The sequence below is a fragment of the Sapajus apella genome, unplaced genomic scaffold (assembly GCF_009761245.1).
Source record: "Sapajus apella isolate SASKATOON/1434 unplaced genomic scaffold, GSC_monkey_1.0 scaffold100, whole genome shotgun sequence".
Lineage (NCBI taxonomy): Eukaryota > Metazoa > Chordata > Mammalia > Primates > Cebidae > Sapajus > Sapajus apella.
This window is the reverse complement of record NW_022437040.1, coordinates 4,997,534-5,014,244: the sequence shown is the minus strand read 5'-3', so window position 1 is coordinate 5,014,244 and position 16,711 is coordinate 4,997,534. Positions and strand designations below refer to the sequence as shown.

General features: G+C 43.8%; 1 long non-coding RNA gene and 1 pseudogene across 1 annotated transcript in view; both read left to right on the top strand.

The window, feature by feature from the left end:
- Nucleotides 1-5,057, top strand: part of LOC116536427 — a 6,574-nt gene extending 1,517 nt beyond the window's left edge. The window contains exons 2-3 of the long non-coding RNA XR_004262624.1: nucleotides 4,060-4,129; nucleotides 4,244-5,057. This is a non-coding gene — a long non-coding RNA (uncharacterized LOC116536427). The remainder of the gene's footprint in view (nucleotides 1-4,059; nucleotides 4,130-4,243) is intronic.
- Nucleotides 5,058-9,324: 4,267 nt separating this feature from the next.
- Nucleotides 9,325-11,109, top strand: LOC116536426 (annotated as a pseudogene).
- Nucleotides 11,110-16,711: the final 5,602 nt, after the last annotated feature.

The window sequence follows — 16,711 nt, the reverse complement described above, 5'->3', positions numbered from 1 at the left end:
CTTCATATATATACACACACATATATATTCATATGTATTCATATATATTCAGGTATATATGAGGTCCTCTATATGTATATATTCATATGTATCCACATATAGTTTATATATATGAATATATACAGATATGAATATACATGGAGGAATATATACATATATATATGAATTCCTTAGCAGAGTGTAAGAGCTTAACATTGCGGGTTTAAGAGCTGTAGGAGCTCAGTAAATGGTAATTCTCATGAACATTCATATATACGCACATAGAGGCATTGAAATGGCTTATGTACACAGCCTGAATGCTGACACAACATTCGCAAGTTAAGGAGAAATGCGATCATTGAAAGCACTCACGAGCTGGCAGAGCCGATGCATCATATGTTTGCTCTAATTGCAATATGACTAGATAGCAGTTTAAGAGATTCGACAATTTAACATTTGAGAAGCCAAGTTGATTTGAGACTGTTTTTTGAAATAGAATATGCTCATAAATGGTAGAATTTCGAGGGACATATTCAAACCAAGCCACCAAATCATTTCAGTCACCTTTCAAAGACGCACCTACTAATGGCATGGTTCCAGACGTGTCAACGACAAATGAGATAAAAATCACATTCTTTCTACCCACAACTAGCTATTTAAGTCTGGTGATAGATACAGGTGTGTGAACAATTACTTATATTAGGAGACAAGCAGCAGCCTAAATCACATGCTCAGGCTACACCAGCCGAATGTAACGTGCTGAGCCTGGGGTGGCCAGGGTGGCCCAGCACAAGGGCGCTAGCACCAATGAGAGCAGCTCCACTGTCATTTCATAAAGACGAGCCCTGCCTTGCTGGCATTTGGTAAGCTTTAGTCTTGCTCCAAAACTATAGCAGCGGCGGTAACAGCCACCCGTAACGCAGCAGGGCTCTCCGTACATCCTGCCATGTGCCAGATGCTGAGGGGAATGGTGAGACGGGAGTGTGAGCCCCACCTGCATGAACCTATGCTGACCAACCCCGAGATTAGGCTCCATCAGGGCAGCAGGGTTAGTCTTGGGCAGGAGGCCAAACTTTCCTGAGAACGTAATACTCAAACGGAGACCAGGAGGAGAGTAGAAGAGAAGTAAGGGTGTTTCAGGTGTAGACAATGTTCTCTGTGAAAGTGGTGATTCCGGGAAGAGCTTTGAGCCTTGAGCTGTGGAGGGAAGACCCATGAGGCTGCAACAAGGCAAGAAAGGGGCAGAGTGATGGGGGAGAAGGCTGGAAACACCAGGGCGGGCCAGGCAGAACCCAGAGGCTGTGCACCTGCTGACCAGGTGCCATGGGAGGTCATTGGAGGGCTTTAAGAAGGGGAAAGAGGCGGGGCGCGGTGACTCACACAGGTAATCCCAGCACTTTGGAAGGTAGAGGTGGGCGGATCACCTGAGGTCAGGAGATCAAGACCATCTTGGCCAACATGGTGAAACCCCGTTTCTACTAAAATACAAAAAATTTAGCTGGGCGTAGTCATGTGCGCCTGTAGTCCCAGCTGCTTGGGAGGCTGAGACAGGGGAATTGCTTGAACCTGGGAGGCGGAGGTTGCAGTGAGTCGAGATTGTGTCACCACACTCCAGCTTGGCAACAGAGCAAGGCTCCATCTCAAAAAAAAAAAAAAAAAAAAATGTTGGGAGGGGGGAAGACATCATTTCACTCATGTTTTTAAAAGTTTTTTAATTAAACATGGAATTACCATGTGACCCGGCAGTTCTACTTCTGGGTATATACCGAAAAGAATTAAAAGGAGGGACTCGAAATTATTTATACCCTAGTGTTTATAACAGTGTTAGTCACAATAGCCAAAATGTGGAAGCAATCCAGGTGTCCACTGGTGGATGAATGGATAGGCAAGATGTGCTCTATCCACACAGTGGCATATTGTTCAGCCCTAAAAAGGGAAGGAAATCCTGGCATATGCTACAGCGTGGATGCACCTTGAAGAGAACACACTGAGTGAAATAAGCCAGACAAAAGGACAAATACTGTATGGTCCCGCTCCCATGAGGTCCGTAGAGTAGTCCAATTCAAGGAGACAGAGTAGAAAAGTGGTTGCTGGTGGAGAATGGCGAGTTATGTTTCATGGGGACAGAGTTTCAGTTCGGGAAGAAGTAAAAATTCTGGAGGTGGATGGTGGGAATGTTTGCACAATTTGAATGCCGGGTGTGGTGGCAGATGCCTGTAATCTCAGCTACTCAGGAGGCTGAGGCAAGAGAATTGCTTGAACCTGGGAGGCAGAGGTTGCAGTGAGCCAAGATTGTGCTACTGCACTCCAGCCTGGGCTACCAAACCAGACCCTCAAAAGAAAAAAAAAAAAAAGAAAGAAAAATAACTTTCCAAGAGTAACCACTACTAAAAATTAGTATTTCAGCTGGGAAAGTTTACCAGCCACACACTTAGAGTAGGATGGGGCTATCATAATCTACGCTGGCACGAGTGAGAAGTGGGTATCTGCTGGGGGCTGTCAGAAAAACAGCTGGGGAAAGAGCTCAGCTGCAGGTACCAGTGAGACTTGAGATGCTGTGGATTGTGGACGGGCTTTCCAGACCTAGGAATTTAGGCCAGGTTTTGAAGCTTGGCATCGGCACAGACTGGAGGGCAAAGGAGAAGGACTTAGGACCCAGAACCAAAAGAATGAAGTAGGAAGCCAGGTGGAGGTGGAGAGGTGGACAGGGGCTATGCATATCTCTCAATCCAGGTTCAGGGCACCGGGAGTTCTGTGATGGAGTGCCAGGTGTAGGAAGGAAGTGCTAGACCCAGAGGTGCTGCATCCTGAGAGCCTCTTGTCTCCTGGGGGAGAGACAGGGAGGGGAGGCTGATGGTCCTGATGCTGGCCCCAGACCTTCCGTGGCAGAGGATTCTGATCTGCTTCCTGCCCAGCCCTGCATCTGAGGCCAGAATGTAGACAGGCCCAAAGCAGGGCGAGGACATGTGTATGTGCATATGTGTGGATGCATGAGTGTGCACATTTGTTCACATGCCTGCACACATCTGTGTATTTCTGTATGTGCATGTGCATTGTGTGTGCACACGTGTGTTGCTTCCAATAATATCCCCATGTCTGGCCTTCGTGCTGCATGCAGCCACATCTGGAGGCAGGGAGCTGAGCCAGGTGAACTGTCGACACCCATCTGGCTTTATTACAGTGTGATTCGGTGACTCTGCAGAGAGCACTCCAGGGCAAAGTATGACATGGGATCTTTGTCAGCCATGGACTTGCTAGCAGTCTTCTGCAGCCATGTCTTCTGGGCCAGCCTCGTAGAGAGTTGCCCCTGCTCCTGCCCAGCCTAGAGCCATCTGGTTGCTCTCAGGCTCCAGGCTGCTGGGTGGAAGAGAACTGCAGCTGCGGAGTATGCTCATCTGGATGCTTAATAAGCAGGCACCCTCCCTATGCCAAAGCAAAGCCTGCAAGAGAGGACTCTGACGGGTTGTGGGTGAGGGCAGTGTCACCTTTGCCATGCCTGATCTCATTGTGACCTCCCAGGTAGAAGAAGGGGAGCCCCTGGCAGAGGCTATGTCCTCCTCCTCACTGGCGGGGTGTGGACTTTTCCTCCCAGTTATGAAAGGACCACAGGGTATGTCACACCGCGAGGGAGGTCTAAGAATATAAAACTGCCACCCATGTTTGACTGTGATGACCCTGGTAGAATTGCCATCCCGGGAGCAAGGATAGAGACCTCCCCCCCTCCCCTTGCTTTTGTTTCCATGTGCTTGTTCCCATTGGGAGTGGGAGGATGAGTTTAGAGAGTTTTGAGATGATGCCTTCGTTTAGGTGAAGCAGAGCTTGGCCGAATCTAAAGTCAAGTTCCAGAGATGGAGCCTTGCTAGCGAGCTGCCTCCAGGAGCTAGGATTGCCTATAAGAACCAGGGAGGAGGAAAGAAAGTGGGAAAGAGGTAGGCAGGGGAGCAGGCTGCCCAAGAAGCAAGGTGGAGAACCTGTCACAGGGCACCTGGCCTTTTACAAGGGCTTTTGAGGGAGGGAACTGTATCAGAGGCTGTTACTTGCCTGCTCAATATCCATTCTTCCCTTCTGTTGCTGTCACAGGAAGGCAAACATGTGCCCAGCTAAAAGCCTGTATTTCAGTGTCCCTTGCTGGAAGTGTGGCCAAGGAGATGTAAGTGGAAGTCATTGGATGGGATTCTGGGAAGGCTTTGTGAGGGGGCTGAACAAGCTGGAAAAAGTGACCTTTTGAACTTCTGTCTTCTCCTTTTTCCTATCTGCAATGAAGTGGGATGACTAGAGCTCCAGCAGCCATGTTGTGCCCATGAGGTAAATTCTAGAGAACAAAATCCCACAGCTGAAGGTGGTGGAGCAGAATGGTATGAGGGACCTGGTTCCCATTGACAAAGTGGAGCCCTCCTATGCTCCCTGGTCATCTATCTCAGACCATGCCGTGTGAAAGAAAGTCATCCCCTAATGTGACTTAAGCCATGCTTACTTTGGGTCTCTGCTTACAGCAGACAAAAGCCATTTCTAGATAATTAAGGAGACTAGGCAGCTCAGACTAGCCTGCTTGCAAGACAAGCTTTCTTAGCTGAGCTTAGGTCTTCACAGAGGACTCTTATTCGGGGAATTAGAGAAAAACTCAAAGCAAAGAGGAATCTAGATGAAAAGAGTGTATTGTGGTGAAAGCTAAACAGTCAAAAATAAACAGCAGTGTTGTCAACACAACGCCCTTCTTCAGGCTACTCAGACACTTCAGAGTCCTGTTTCCTCAGAATCAGGGGATTGAGAATGACCTTAAATATCATTTAATTTTTTTAGCTCCACTCCCCTTTTTTCTTTTCTCTCTTCCCCTTTTCTCAGCCACAGAAAATCAGTGTTCTTCTGTTTGTGCCTGCTTGCCTTTTGCTGCCCATATCTGAGCAAAGTTGTTCCATATGACCCTGTGAGATTGGCAGATCACAAGATTTGTCCCATGTCATTCAATGCCAGATCCCAGAAGTAGCAACTCTTCTTTTGCTGATGCCAATCCATCTATTCATCTATCTCCATCCATCTATCTATTTATCCATCCATCCATTCATCTACCCATCCATAGATCCATCCATCTTCAACTATCTATCCACCCATCTAATTATCCATCTGTCCATTCATCTACCCATCCATTGATCCATCCATCTTCAACTATCTATCCATCCATCTAATTATCCATCTGTCCATTTATCTACCCAACCATCGATCCATCCATCTTCAACTGTCCATCCATCCATCTACTTATCCATCCATCTGTCCATCCATCTTCATCTATCCATCCATCCATCTACTTATCCATCCATCTGTCCATCTCTCCATCCATCCATCCATCCATCTGTCCATCTATCCACCTACTTATTCATCCATCCATCCATCCATCTGCCCATCTATCTGTCCATCCATCTGTCCATCCATCCATTTGTCTATCTGTCCATCGATCCATTAGTCTATCCATTCATCTGTCCACTTGTCCATCCATTCATCCATCCATCCATCCATCTTCATCTATCCATCCATCCATCTACTTATCCATCCATCTGTCCATCCATCCATCTATCCATCCACTCATCCATCCATCTTTATCTATCCATCCATCTGTCTACTTATCCATCCATCTGTCCATCCATCCATCTACTTATTCATCCATCCATCTGCCCATCTGTCCATCCATCCGTCCATCCATCCATCCATTCATCCATCGATCCATTTGTCTATCAATCCATCTGTCCATCCATCCATGTATTTATTTTCTCTGTCTCTCAATCATCTATTTATTGATTATTTCAGGTACTGTAGCTACACAATTTAAATCCATAATCTTCACAACAACCCTGTGAGCCTTGTTATTTCCATTCCACAAATTAAGAAATGATATTAAAGGAATTTGCCTAAGGTCAAAGAGCTAAATGCAGGATAAGATTTGGGAGTGTCTATGTGGTTCCAAAGAACCTGACACACTGAACCACTTTGTTAGACTGGCTTGTCATAAGTTACATTTCCACATGACAGGCAAATATAGAATTCATTCCAGCCAACACACACTGATTGCACGGACATAAAACAGATCTTATGAAAACATTTATTTGATAGACTTCCAGGTAAAAGACTTTGTGTACAACCTGTCATGACTTACTCTGGTCTCAAAAACTTGCTTTAAGAGCCCATAAAAAAAGGTGTGATGTTAAAAGTCATTGGGTCAGATGTTAAAAGTCATCTTATCCGCCTGCCTCCCCACTAGCTAAATATCTCATCTCAAATAGGAGATAAGAGGACATCATCAGAGTGGTAAATCCTAATGAAGTGGTCAATAGAAATGGACCCTTGTTAGATTGTGGCTTTTTATAGCAATTCAAGTATATTCACCTTTCAAATCATGTCTTTTCCAGGTATTATAACCACATAGGGGAAAGCCAGGTTAGCCCATGATTCAGAGGACGGTCGTTTTCTGGATACCCAGGCTATAAATTTGTCCTATGGCACAGGTTAGTGTATTTACTCTTGGCCCTTCAAAGGATGTGGTATTTTGGTGTTGACCTTCAAATCAACCCTGATGTTCCATAATATGTAGTTATTTTAAATTTTGCAGAGGTACAAATTCAAGGGCCACCTGAGATGAGATATTTAGCTAGTGAGGAGGCGAGGGGGTTAACAAACCCTGTAAAGCTCTTCAGGTGATGAAACATAGTTAAACGTATAGATAGCAATTTGGTAAGAGACAAAAGCTTAATGAAATTTGCAAAGACAATTACCTTGTGGGATGGGGCTATTTATAGGAATGGTGACTCAGTGGGCAGAGGCTGGTGGGAAAAGCCAGGAACCTTTAGAATCCTTAGGATCCAGTCATTTGGAGCTCCCTCCAGGTCTGGGAAGACATTATTTCCCAGTTCCCAAGGGCCATTGCACTCTGATTTGGAAAAAAATAATTTAGGATGAGTATAAAAATGATGAAACTTGTGTTCACTTCGGCAGCACATACACTAAAAAGTGATGAAACTTGCTCATCAACGTGATATTTTAGGCATATCTAAATATTACCACATACCATATTATACTGTCATAATTTCCCACCATTTTTTGTTCCTTGGAATAAGGCAACATATAAATATTCTATATTATGGCTTTTCTGTTTGTTTGTTTGTTTGTTTTTTGAGACAGGGTTTCACTGTCACCCAGGCTGGAATGCACTGGTGCAATCATGGCTCATTGCAGCCTTGACCCCTGGGCTCAAGTGATCCTCCCACCTCAGCCTTCCAAGTAGCTGGGACTACAGGCATTCACCACCATGCCTAGCTAATTTTTAAAATTATTTTGTAGAGACAGGATCTTGCTATGTTGCCCAGGCTTATTTCCAACTCCTGGCCTCAAGTGATCCTCCCCCATCAGCCTCCCAAGGCATGGATTACTGGCATGAGCCACTGCACCAGCCTATATTGTGTATTTTTGCTGCTTCTGTTGGGGAAGAATTTGGTGTTTTATCTGAGAGAGGTGACAGGAACCTTGGCCAGATGCCACCCCCAGAAAGTCAGTGTCCTTCTGTTGGTGCCTGCTTGCCTTGTAGCTGCCCATATTGGAGCAGAGCTGCTCATTTGCTTCTCTAGGCACATCTTGTGTGGAATCTCAGGCCCCAGACAGCAGGGCTGCAAATTACACAGTCAGCTGCAAGGCAGCAGTGATCTATGGAAGAGATTCAAATCCAGAGAAAAAAAATGGGAGCCTCTAACTGCATCTGAAAATCAGTGAGAAAGAACCAGAGTCCTGTGAAACAGTGCAGCGGTCCCTTCAGCATTGCTCCTTCTGCTCAAACCTGTCACCACTCACACAGGAGTGGTCACTGAAACAAGGGATTTCTCTTCAGGTGAATGACAAAGAAACAGATTTGGATTTGCCCAGGCATCTGGAGAGGAGGGTGCCCTCCACACTTTTATTTTTTGAGATGGAGTTTTGCTCTTGTTACCAGGCTGGAGTGCAATGGCGCGATCTTGGCTCACTGCAACCTCTGCCTCCAGGGTTCAAGTGATTCTCCTGCCTCATCCTCCTGAGTAGCTTGGATTACAGGTGTGCGCCACCATGCCCGGCTAATTTTGTGATTTTAGTAGAGACAGTGTTTCTCCATGTTGGTCAAGCTGGTCTCGAACTCCTGACCTCAGGTGATCCGCCTGCCTCGGCCTCCCAAAGTGCTGGGATTACAGGCATGAGCCACTGAGCCTGGCTGGAGGGTGCACCTTGATTCCGCCCTCCACTGTTCAGAAAGGGGGTGCCTGGAACATTGTCACCACAGCGAGAGTCTTCACCTACCATCCTCCAGCCCCGTCCCTTTCTGCCACCTCTGCAACTTTTCCAGTTAAATTTAAAAAAAAGTAAAAATGGGGACAAGAATGATCTGCCTGCCTGTGTTTGGCCCTTTTTCCGAGTTTTTGTGTTCTGTTTGAAATCAAACTTATGTTTTCTTCTGAAATGAATGACAGGGAGAGAAAAAAGCAAAAGCCACCCAGGATTGAAAAGTGGTAGCTTCTTGCCGCCGACTTCCTGCCAGTGCCAAGCCAGGGGGAGCTCCGCATGTCCTCAGCTCACCCTCGCCGGGCCACGCTGCATGCAAATAAGAAGCTGTTTCAGTGTCTGCCCATCTGAGACGCTGACATGAAAAAGGAAGAAAGGAAGGAAAAAACCGCCATCACCACCAATAAAAAACCCCAAGACTGATGAATTCTCATAGATTGCAGCGAAGCAGGGGGCCTGGTGGAGACACATCCTGTTTTGCTGTTTAGGTTGTCCCCCAAGCCAATAAGCTCCCTCGTGAATGGCACCAGTTGTGGGGGATGACAAAGAATTCAAAACACTCACAGGACAATTTTCCTAACCCTGGGTCTCTCGGAATGCTATTTTTTAGGCTAATTGGTTTTGATGGGAACACTATGCCTGCTAGGCCTATTTTTAAGCCAGATTTGAAGTCAGTGCAGTTGGTAGTTGATCTTGCACGAACTACGGAGATGTCACCAGCAGCTTTGCCATTTCAGAGCTGTGGCCTGGTGGGATGTTGACCTGCAGCCAGGGCTCCAGCACCACAAGTATCTCTGTTGTTATTTGCGTCTGTTCTTTTGTTTTGTTTTGTTTTGTTTTTTTTGAGATGGAGTCTTGCTCTGTTGCCCGGGGTGGAGTGCAGTGGTGTGATCTCAGCTCATGCAACCTCTGACTCCCAGGTTCAAGTGATTCTCCTGCGTCAGGCTTCCGAGTAGCTGGGATGACAGGTGTGCGCCACCACGCCCAGCTAATTTTTGTATTTTTAGTAGAGATGGGGTTTCACCATGTTGGCCAGGATGGTCTCGATCTCTTGACCTCATGATCCGCCTACCTTGGCCTCCCAAAGTGCTGGGATTACAGGTGTGAGCCACTGTGCCCCAGCAGGGGTTGGCTTGGGCAATGAGAAAATGGTGTTGCTTTTGTGCCCACTCTGTCCGGGGCACAAATTCACCACATTTACCAAACCTCAGTGCTCTGAGACTGCATAGGATTCCCTAGTAGGATGCCCAGTCTTTTCCTGGAACCACCATCCATTTACCTCCTTGAGTCGTCTGGGCAGTGAAAGGTGGTCTCCTGCATAGTCACTGCAGTGTGATCTCCCTGCTGTGTCACGCATGGCTTCTGCCTTCTTCCCTGTCACCTCTGCCATCCCAGGTTATGCCTGTGCTGCTGCCCCTTCTATGTCTACCTGGAAAGCCCGAAACCTTCTTGTGACTTCTACTTCAGCGGGGGAGCTTCTTACCATGTCTCATAGCCAGCTTCTCCAGAGGAGACTCTCAGATCTGACTGTACTTTCCTACCACAGCCTCTTCTTCCTTGGATGGGGTCAAAATATGAACAGTCACAGCTTCATGCTTTCAGGAAACCACCTTCTCTTCCATCTTCTCCTTTGGCCTGCTCAGACAGCCAGACTTCTTAAAAATATTTTCCTACAGGCTCATGCAAATAGGGGATGTGGCTGAGCATCTGTTTCCAAGTCCTAAAACAGGTTATGAAAGCCCAGAATCATGCTGCCCTGGTAGAAGTTTTGTTTAGCCAGAACACACCAAGAGGAACTTCTCATGATGGTGTGGCTGAATTCCACACGCTTCTAACAATGTCTTGCCCTGACCCGACTCCAAGTACTGATTCCCAGGGAGGGCATAATAGACAGCCCGTCTTGGGGGCAGATGATGGCTTGTGCAAACGAGTCAAATTCAGGTTGTGTGTTGTGGGTATAGACATGGCAATGCCTAGTCATCTATTAGGTATACAGGTCTGCTGTACAGGAGAAAAATCAGAAGAGAATTTCTATTTGGAGTATTTCTTTTACAGGCTGGGGAATTGAAACCACAGGCAAGTAAGAATGTATAAGGAACCAAACATTCTTCATGAAACAGCTGCTCCAGATTGGTGTCGGGAGCTGTACAAGGGGATCCAAGAATGTCTTGTCATATAAGCCATTGTCATGTAAACAAAAAGCCGTGGTGTTCTGGCCCTCATGGAGTTTTGATTCTAGCGGATATAGACATTAACCAAATAATCCCCAGAGCAAAAATGTCAACTATGATAAGCATAGAGAACGGAAAAATATACAGAACTTTTAACAGCTAAGATCCAAGAAAGCTGACCAGTCTGCAAAAAGGGACAGCTTCCCGAGGGAAGTGACTGGAGCTGTGATGATGAATGACTCAGAGTTAACCAAGTTATGGGAGGAGGGAGGAGGAGTGGGAGGAGGGAGGAGGAGACGGGGAAGACTTTTTGGGCAGAAGACAGAGCATGTGCAAAGATCCAGTGGCAAGAAGCAGCCTGGTGCAGGGGAGGAACGGAGAGACATGCAGGCTGGCTGGAGTGCAGAGAGGGAGACAGGCAGGGAGGTGGTTGGACAGGGAAGCAGGGATCAGGTCATGAGGCCTTGGAGAAGCAGGAGGGCATCATGGTGACTAGTGTCAGAGGCAGGGGAGGACAAGCAGGGATGGACAGGGCCACAGAGCTGGGAAGATGCTAAAATGTGCAGTTGGTGCTTGGAAAGACCGTGGCCTGCTTCTTCCATTGGCTGTTTCTCTCCCCTATTGTTTTTCTGATTTGTCTTGACTAATGGAGAAGATCAGGAGCTCAAAAGATAGAGGTCGTTTACAGCACTCAGTTTGGCTGCCGTAGGTTAATGGGTTTAGACACTTTAAGGGGATTAGGCTTTTGCTCAGAGACCAGTGGAGTATTCTAGCCAGCCTATCTTGTGAGGGTGGTACATTAAAAAGTAGGTTTGTCTGACTTATCAAATTAAAATGTGGTGCATCAAGTTAAATTTGAATTTCAGATAAATAACAATTAATTTTGGATGTGTCAGATAATGAATAGGTTTTTAGTACAATATGGGATAATGAATATTTTCAGATAAATAGATGCCCTGTATTCTGTGTAGCAAGCATAACTAGAGAATCAATGTTAGTGCTCAAACTAAGAAGGCTTTTGAGAGATTATCAGTGGTAAGTACAAATATACATTTCCATCCATCCATTCATCCATCCATCCATCCATCCCTCCATCCATCCCTCCATCCATCCCTGTTGAGATCCAACTATGTGTCAGACACTTTTTGGGGTTTGAGAGTATTGTAATCAATAAGACAGGCAAACTCCCTGCCGTCATAGTGTTTACATTCTAGGAGAAAAATGTTCATCTTAGAGAGATTATAACAAACAAATCTTCAGAAATAACTGTTACATCCAAAATAGAGGAATGTATAAATAAATCATAATATGATGGACTAAGTCGCAGCCATTACAAAAATCCTGTTTTGAAGGCTATTAAATGTTATGGTGAATTGATTCCAATGTAAAACCAAATAAAATAAAAGCTCTGCAAAACTGTGCATCAGGTATCACGTACATTTCATAAACCACAATTACAAGACCACCTCAATATCTAGAAAAATATACCAATGGTGGCTGTATCTGAGTGCTACAATTATTCATAACATTTTATTATTTACATTTATATTTTCTTTTTCACACTTTCTATAAAGAATTATGAACGATTTTTATATTTAGAAAGACTTTTTTATTCTCTTCTTCTTTTTCTGAGACAGAGTCTTGCTCTGTCCCCCAGGCTGAAGTACAGTGGCGCAATCTCAGCTCACTGCAACCTTCACTTCCCGTGTTCAAGCAATTCTCCTGCCTCAGTCTCCTGAGTAGCTAGGACTATAGGCGTGCGCCACCATGCCCAGCTTATTTTTGTATTTTTAGTAGAGATGGGGTTTCCTCATGTTGGCCAGGCTGATCTCGAACTCTTGACCTTGTGATCCACCTGCCTGGGTCTCCTAAAGTGCTAGGATTACAGAATGTGAGCCACCATGCCTGGCTGAAAACCTTTTTATATTTGTAGACGTGTATTACCTGTGGGCTCCACAGCAGCATGGAAAAGACTAAAGATTTGTGTCAGCTTTGACTTAGCCGTTAATTATCAGGACTAACCTACAGCAAGTCATGCCACTTACCTGGGCCTCACTTTCTTTGGATTTAATTATGGACTAAGCTGTGATTTTCTGTGTAATTAAGAACCAAACTAAATTGAAAAAACAAATATGCCTTTGTTTTATAGAAGAGTCCAGAGACACAGTCATTACACTCTGTGTGTCTTTGTAAAACCCATATACTATATTCTTTTGTTTTATTTAGTTGTTACATTGTCTATAACTTACTTTTAAATATTTTAGTATAGACAGGTGTGTGTGCACACACATGTGTGTGTTCTTAGTCCTCTATAAGGTTGTAGCTAAAATTTAAAATACCTTAACTGGACACACATCTTTTAGGAGTGGTTGGTAGTATTTGAAGGACTACTATAAGGCTTTATCTTTTGAGAGTTCTAGGGGGTTCCCTAATTAACCTAATAAATATAAGAAGTTATTTTGTGCTGGAAAATTAAGGAGTGTTGAAGCTATGTGAGTTGGGTAGAGCTATTTAAAGACACCCCTGTCCTTGCATGAATAGGGTTTAGGAATCTAGTAATCCTGGATTAGAAACTGAGTTTGGAGTGATGCCTAAACCAGGTATGCAAATCTGTCTTGTGTCCAAATACTAACAGAAGGTTCTAGCAACTTGATCCCATTAGCATGTCAGCTAAAGACTACTGCTAGAATGCTGTTATGTTTGTTTTGAGTTAATATTTCATGAAAATTTCTGAGCCCTGGTACTGTATTTAAACTCACAGAAATGGCTGTGTGCCTGTTTGCTAATAAATATTTCTCTGTGTGGTAGAATTTGGTCTGGGGTTTGCTGTCTAGCTGTCTAAATCACACATCTCTTAGTGTCACAGTAATGGGTGAGGAGATACGTAGTTCTTCTCACCTTTAATTGTTGGATGTGTGAAGAACCTGGTAATTTTGAATGACTGAATGGATTAAGGTCAGTTGGCATATTAACAATAAACTTTATTTTACAGAAATATTTTACTTACTTGAGCTTTTAAAATTGTTATAAAACTAAAAACATATAAATTATCTCCTCTAACCAACACAGATTCCTACTACTTAGATGTGTTATGTCTCTATGACCTATCTTGGATTTTTAGAATAGAGCTCTGTTCCACAACCTCTCATTTTGGGGTTATAGGTGCAATAATTCATTAAAAATGAATGCTGGGTTTGAAAAGTATCACCTGAATGCCAAATAGTCAACAGGCAGCCTAGTTCTGGCTCTCTGGAGAGAGTAAAGGGAGGTTTTGGCAAAAAGCCTTGGAAATAACCAGCTGATCTTACTGCCTTCATTTTGATGAGATGATTTGTGTTTATGCACATATTGAATTATGCTTAAATACATGGAAATTTTAAAACGCCAAAGGAAGGGGAAAAATGCTACATAGCACACATTTTTAAGTGTTTTTGTTTTTTCTGCTAAACTCAAACCACTTGAAAGCTAGGAAGAGTCACTGCTGGAAGATCCAGTGCTGAAATTGACAATAGATGCTTACAGTCATTATGGGAGCTAAGCTCTATAATTGTATCCAGCCCGGGACCTGTACATAAACTGGCTCCTACAAAGATGGTGATGTGAAGTGAATGCTTGGGAGCTGGGACTGGGATTTAATTTCCCGTTGGCCAGGGACCAGCTCTGGGACCTCAGGTGAATGCAATCTCTCTGGGTAGCCAAGTCATCACCTACAGAATGCAGAGCATGTCAAATGACTTCATCTGATGCACAATAAGCGAAAAATCAGCAAACTCAGGGGACTTTGTAAGAACACAGGTAATTTGGGGAGGTAATGTGGCAGAGTGGGCATAGTGAGCATTTGGTAATAACAAGTGTGACCTTGGGCAAGTCATTTACTTTCTAAGGCTTCAAACTCAGTAGAACTGAACTAAGAAAGAACGAATTACTTTGCAAGGTTGCTGTGAGCATTGTAAGTATAGAGTCAATTCACTCATTTATTTGGGATGATATTCTGAGCACAGTGGACCTGTAGATGCATGAGACACGATTTCTATCTTTGAGGAGTTTACAGTGGAAAATGTAAATAAGCAAACACAATAATGTGTGATAAGTCCTCCCCTAGTCAGCCTAGAAAAGAGGAGGTGAAGCAGGAGCTGATTCTTTTTGAGACCGAGTTTTACTCTTGTTATCCAGGCTGGAGTGCAGTGGCGCGATCTCGGCTCACCGCAACCTCCGCCTCCTGGGTTCAAGAGGAGCTGATTCTTTAAAGTTACGTGTCCGGTGGACAACAGGGCAAGGAAGACGCAGGTGTGAAGGTATGTATGCATGCGTATTACAGAGCTCCTCAGCAGTGTTATTGTTATTACTGTTGGTGCTATTGTTCTTTCCTTTGAGGGCTTATAACATCGTTGGGAAAATGTGATGATTAAACCTGGAAAATGCCACAGAAACAGCAACAACTCCAAGCTGTGCACTTGAGGGCTAGGAGCCTGTTAGGGAAATAATAACGAAACAACAGATAACGTTTTCTGAACATTTACTATGTATGGTGGAATATCTTCAACAGATTTTTTTGAGTGTTTTTATAGGTAAGCTGATTCCTCAGCTTGAACCTTATTTGTAATTAAGGCTACCCCGTGCAGTAGAGGTGGAAAGGCAGGGAATTAGATGCAGGTGAAATCTTAGTCCTAAAGAAAGGGGAGGTAAAAGAGAAAAGCTAGACTTTTTCTGTGCCTGGATATATTATAGTATCAAGAGTAGGATAGGCTGAAGGCAGAGTGAGCATTTGGTAATAACGAGTGTGACCTTGGGCAAGTCATTTACTTTCTAAGCCTTCGAACTCAGTAGAACTGAACTAAGAAAGAACGAATTACTTTGCAAGGTTGCTGTGAGCATTGTAAGTATAGGGTCAATTCACTCATTTATTTGGGATGATGTTCTGAGCAGAGTGGACCTGTAGATGCATGAGACACGATTTCTATCTTTGAGTTTACAGTGGAAAATGTAAATAAGCAAACACAATGAAGTGTGATAAGTCCTCCCCTAGTCAGCCTAGAAAAGAGGAGGTGAAGCAGGAGCTGATTCTTTTTTTTTTATTTGAGACTGAGTTTTGCTCTTGTTACCCAGGCTGGAGTGCAGTGGCGCGATCTCAGCCACCGCAACCTCCGCCTCCTGGGTTCAAGAGGAGCTGATTCTTTAAAGTTACGTGTCCGGTGGACAACAGGGCAAGGAAGACGCAGGCGTGAAGGTATGTATGCATGCGTATTACAGAGCTCCTCAGCAGTATTACTTTATTGTTATTACTGTTGGTGCTATTGTTCTTTCCTTTGAGGGCTTGTAACGTCGTTGGGAAAATGTGATGATTAAACCTGGAAAATGCCACAGAAACAACAGCAACAACTCCAAGCTGTGCACTTGAGGGCTAGGGGTCTGTTAGGAAATCATAACGAAACAACAGATAACGTTTTCTGAACATTTACTGTGTGTGGTGGAATATAGTATCTTCAACAGATTTTTTGAGTGTTTTTATAGGTAAGTTGATTCTTCAGCCTGAACCTTATTTGTAATTAAGGCTACCCCGTGCAGTAGAGGTGGAAAGGCAGGGAATTAGATGCAGGTGAAATCTTAGTCCTAAAGAAAGGGGAGGTAAAAGAGAAAAGCTGGACTTTTCCTGTGCCTGGATATATTATAGTATCAAGAGTAGGATAGGCTGAAGGCAGAGTGAGCAGGTAAGAGATATTTAATTCATTTATATTTAATGTGCTAGTATTTACTTCTACCATCTAATTTTACGCTCTTTAATTGTCCTGAAATTTCTATGTCTTTTTTGCTATTTTTAAGGGGAGGGATTAGTTTTTTTTCTCATTCTACTTTTTTCCCTTCCAGTAGTTAAAAAGTTATTTATTTCCATTCGTTTACTGTTTACACTAGAAATTATAATACTCACACTGAATATATCAAAGTCTATCAGTTAATCAATGTCTTTGTCCTCTGGTGCACCAGATTATTATTATTTGTAATTCTTAGGATTTGTCAGACATACTGAATCTGTAGATTTCTATCATCATGACAAAAAATTCAGTCTTTTTAAATGCCTTTGTGATATTTTCTCTTTCTCCTGTTGACTCTGTTCGATTCTCTTTTCGAACTAGGATTAAATTAACGCTTTATTTTCTTTGACATGACACTTATTCTCTTTTTCTTTTTTTTCCCACCATCCAGTAATGGCTATAAGCAAACTTACTCTCTTTTTCACATTTTTATCCTCTTTGACTCTCTGGGTTATCTTCTGC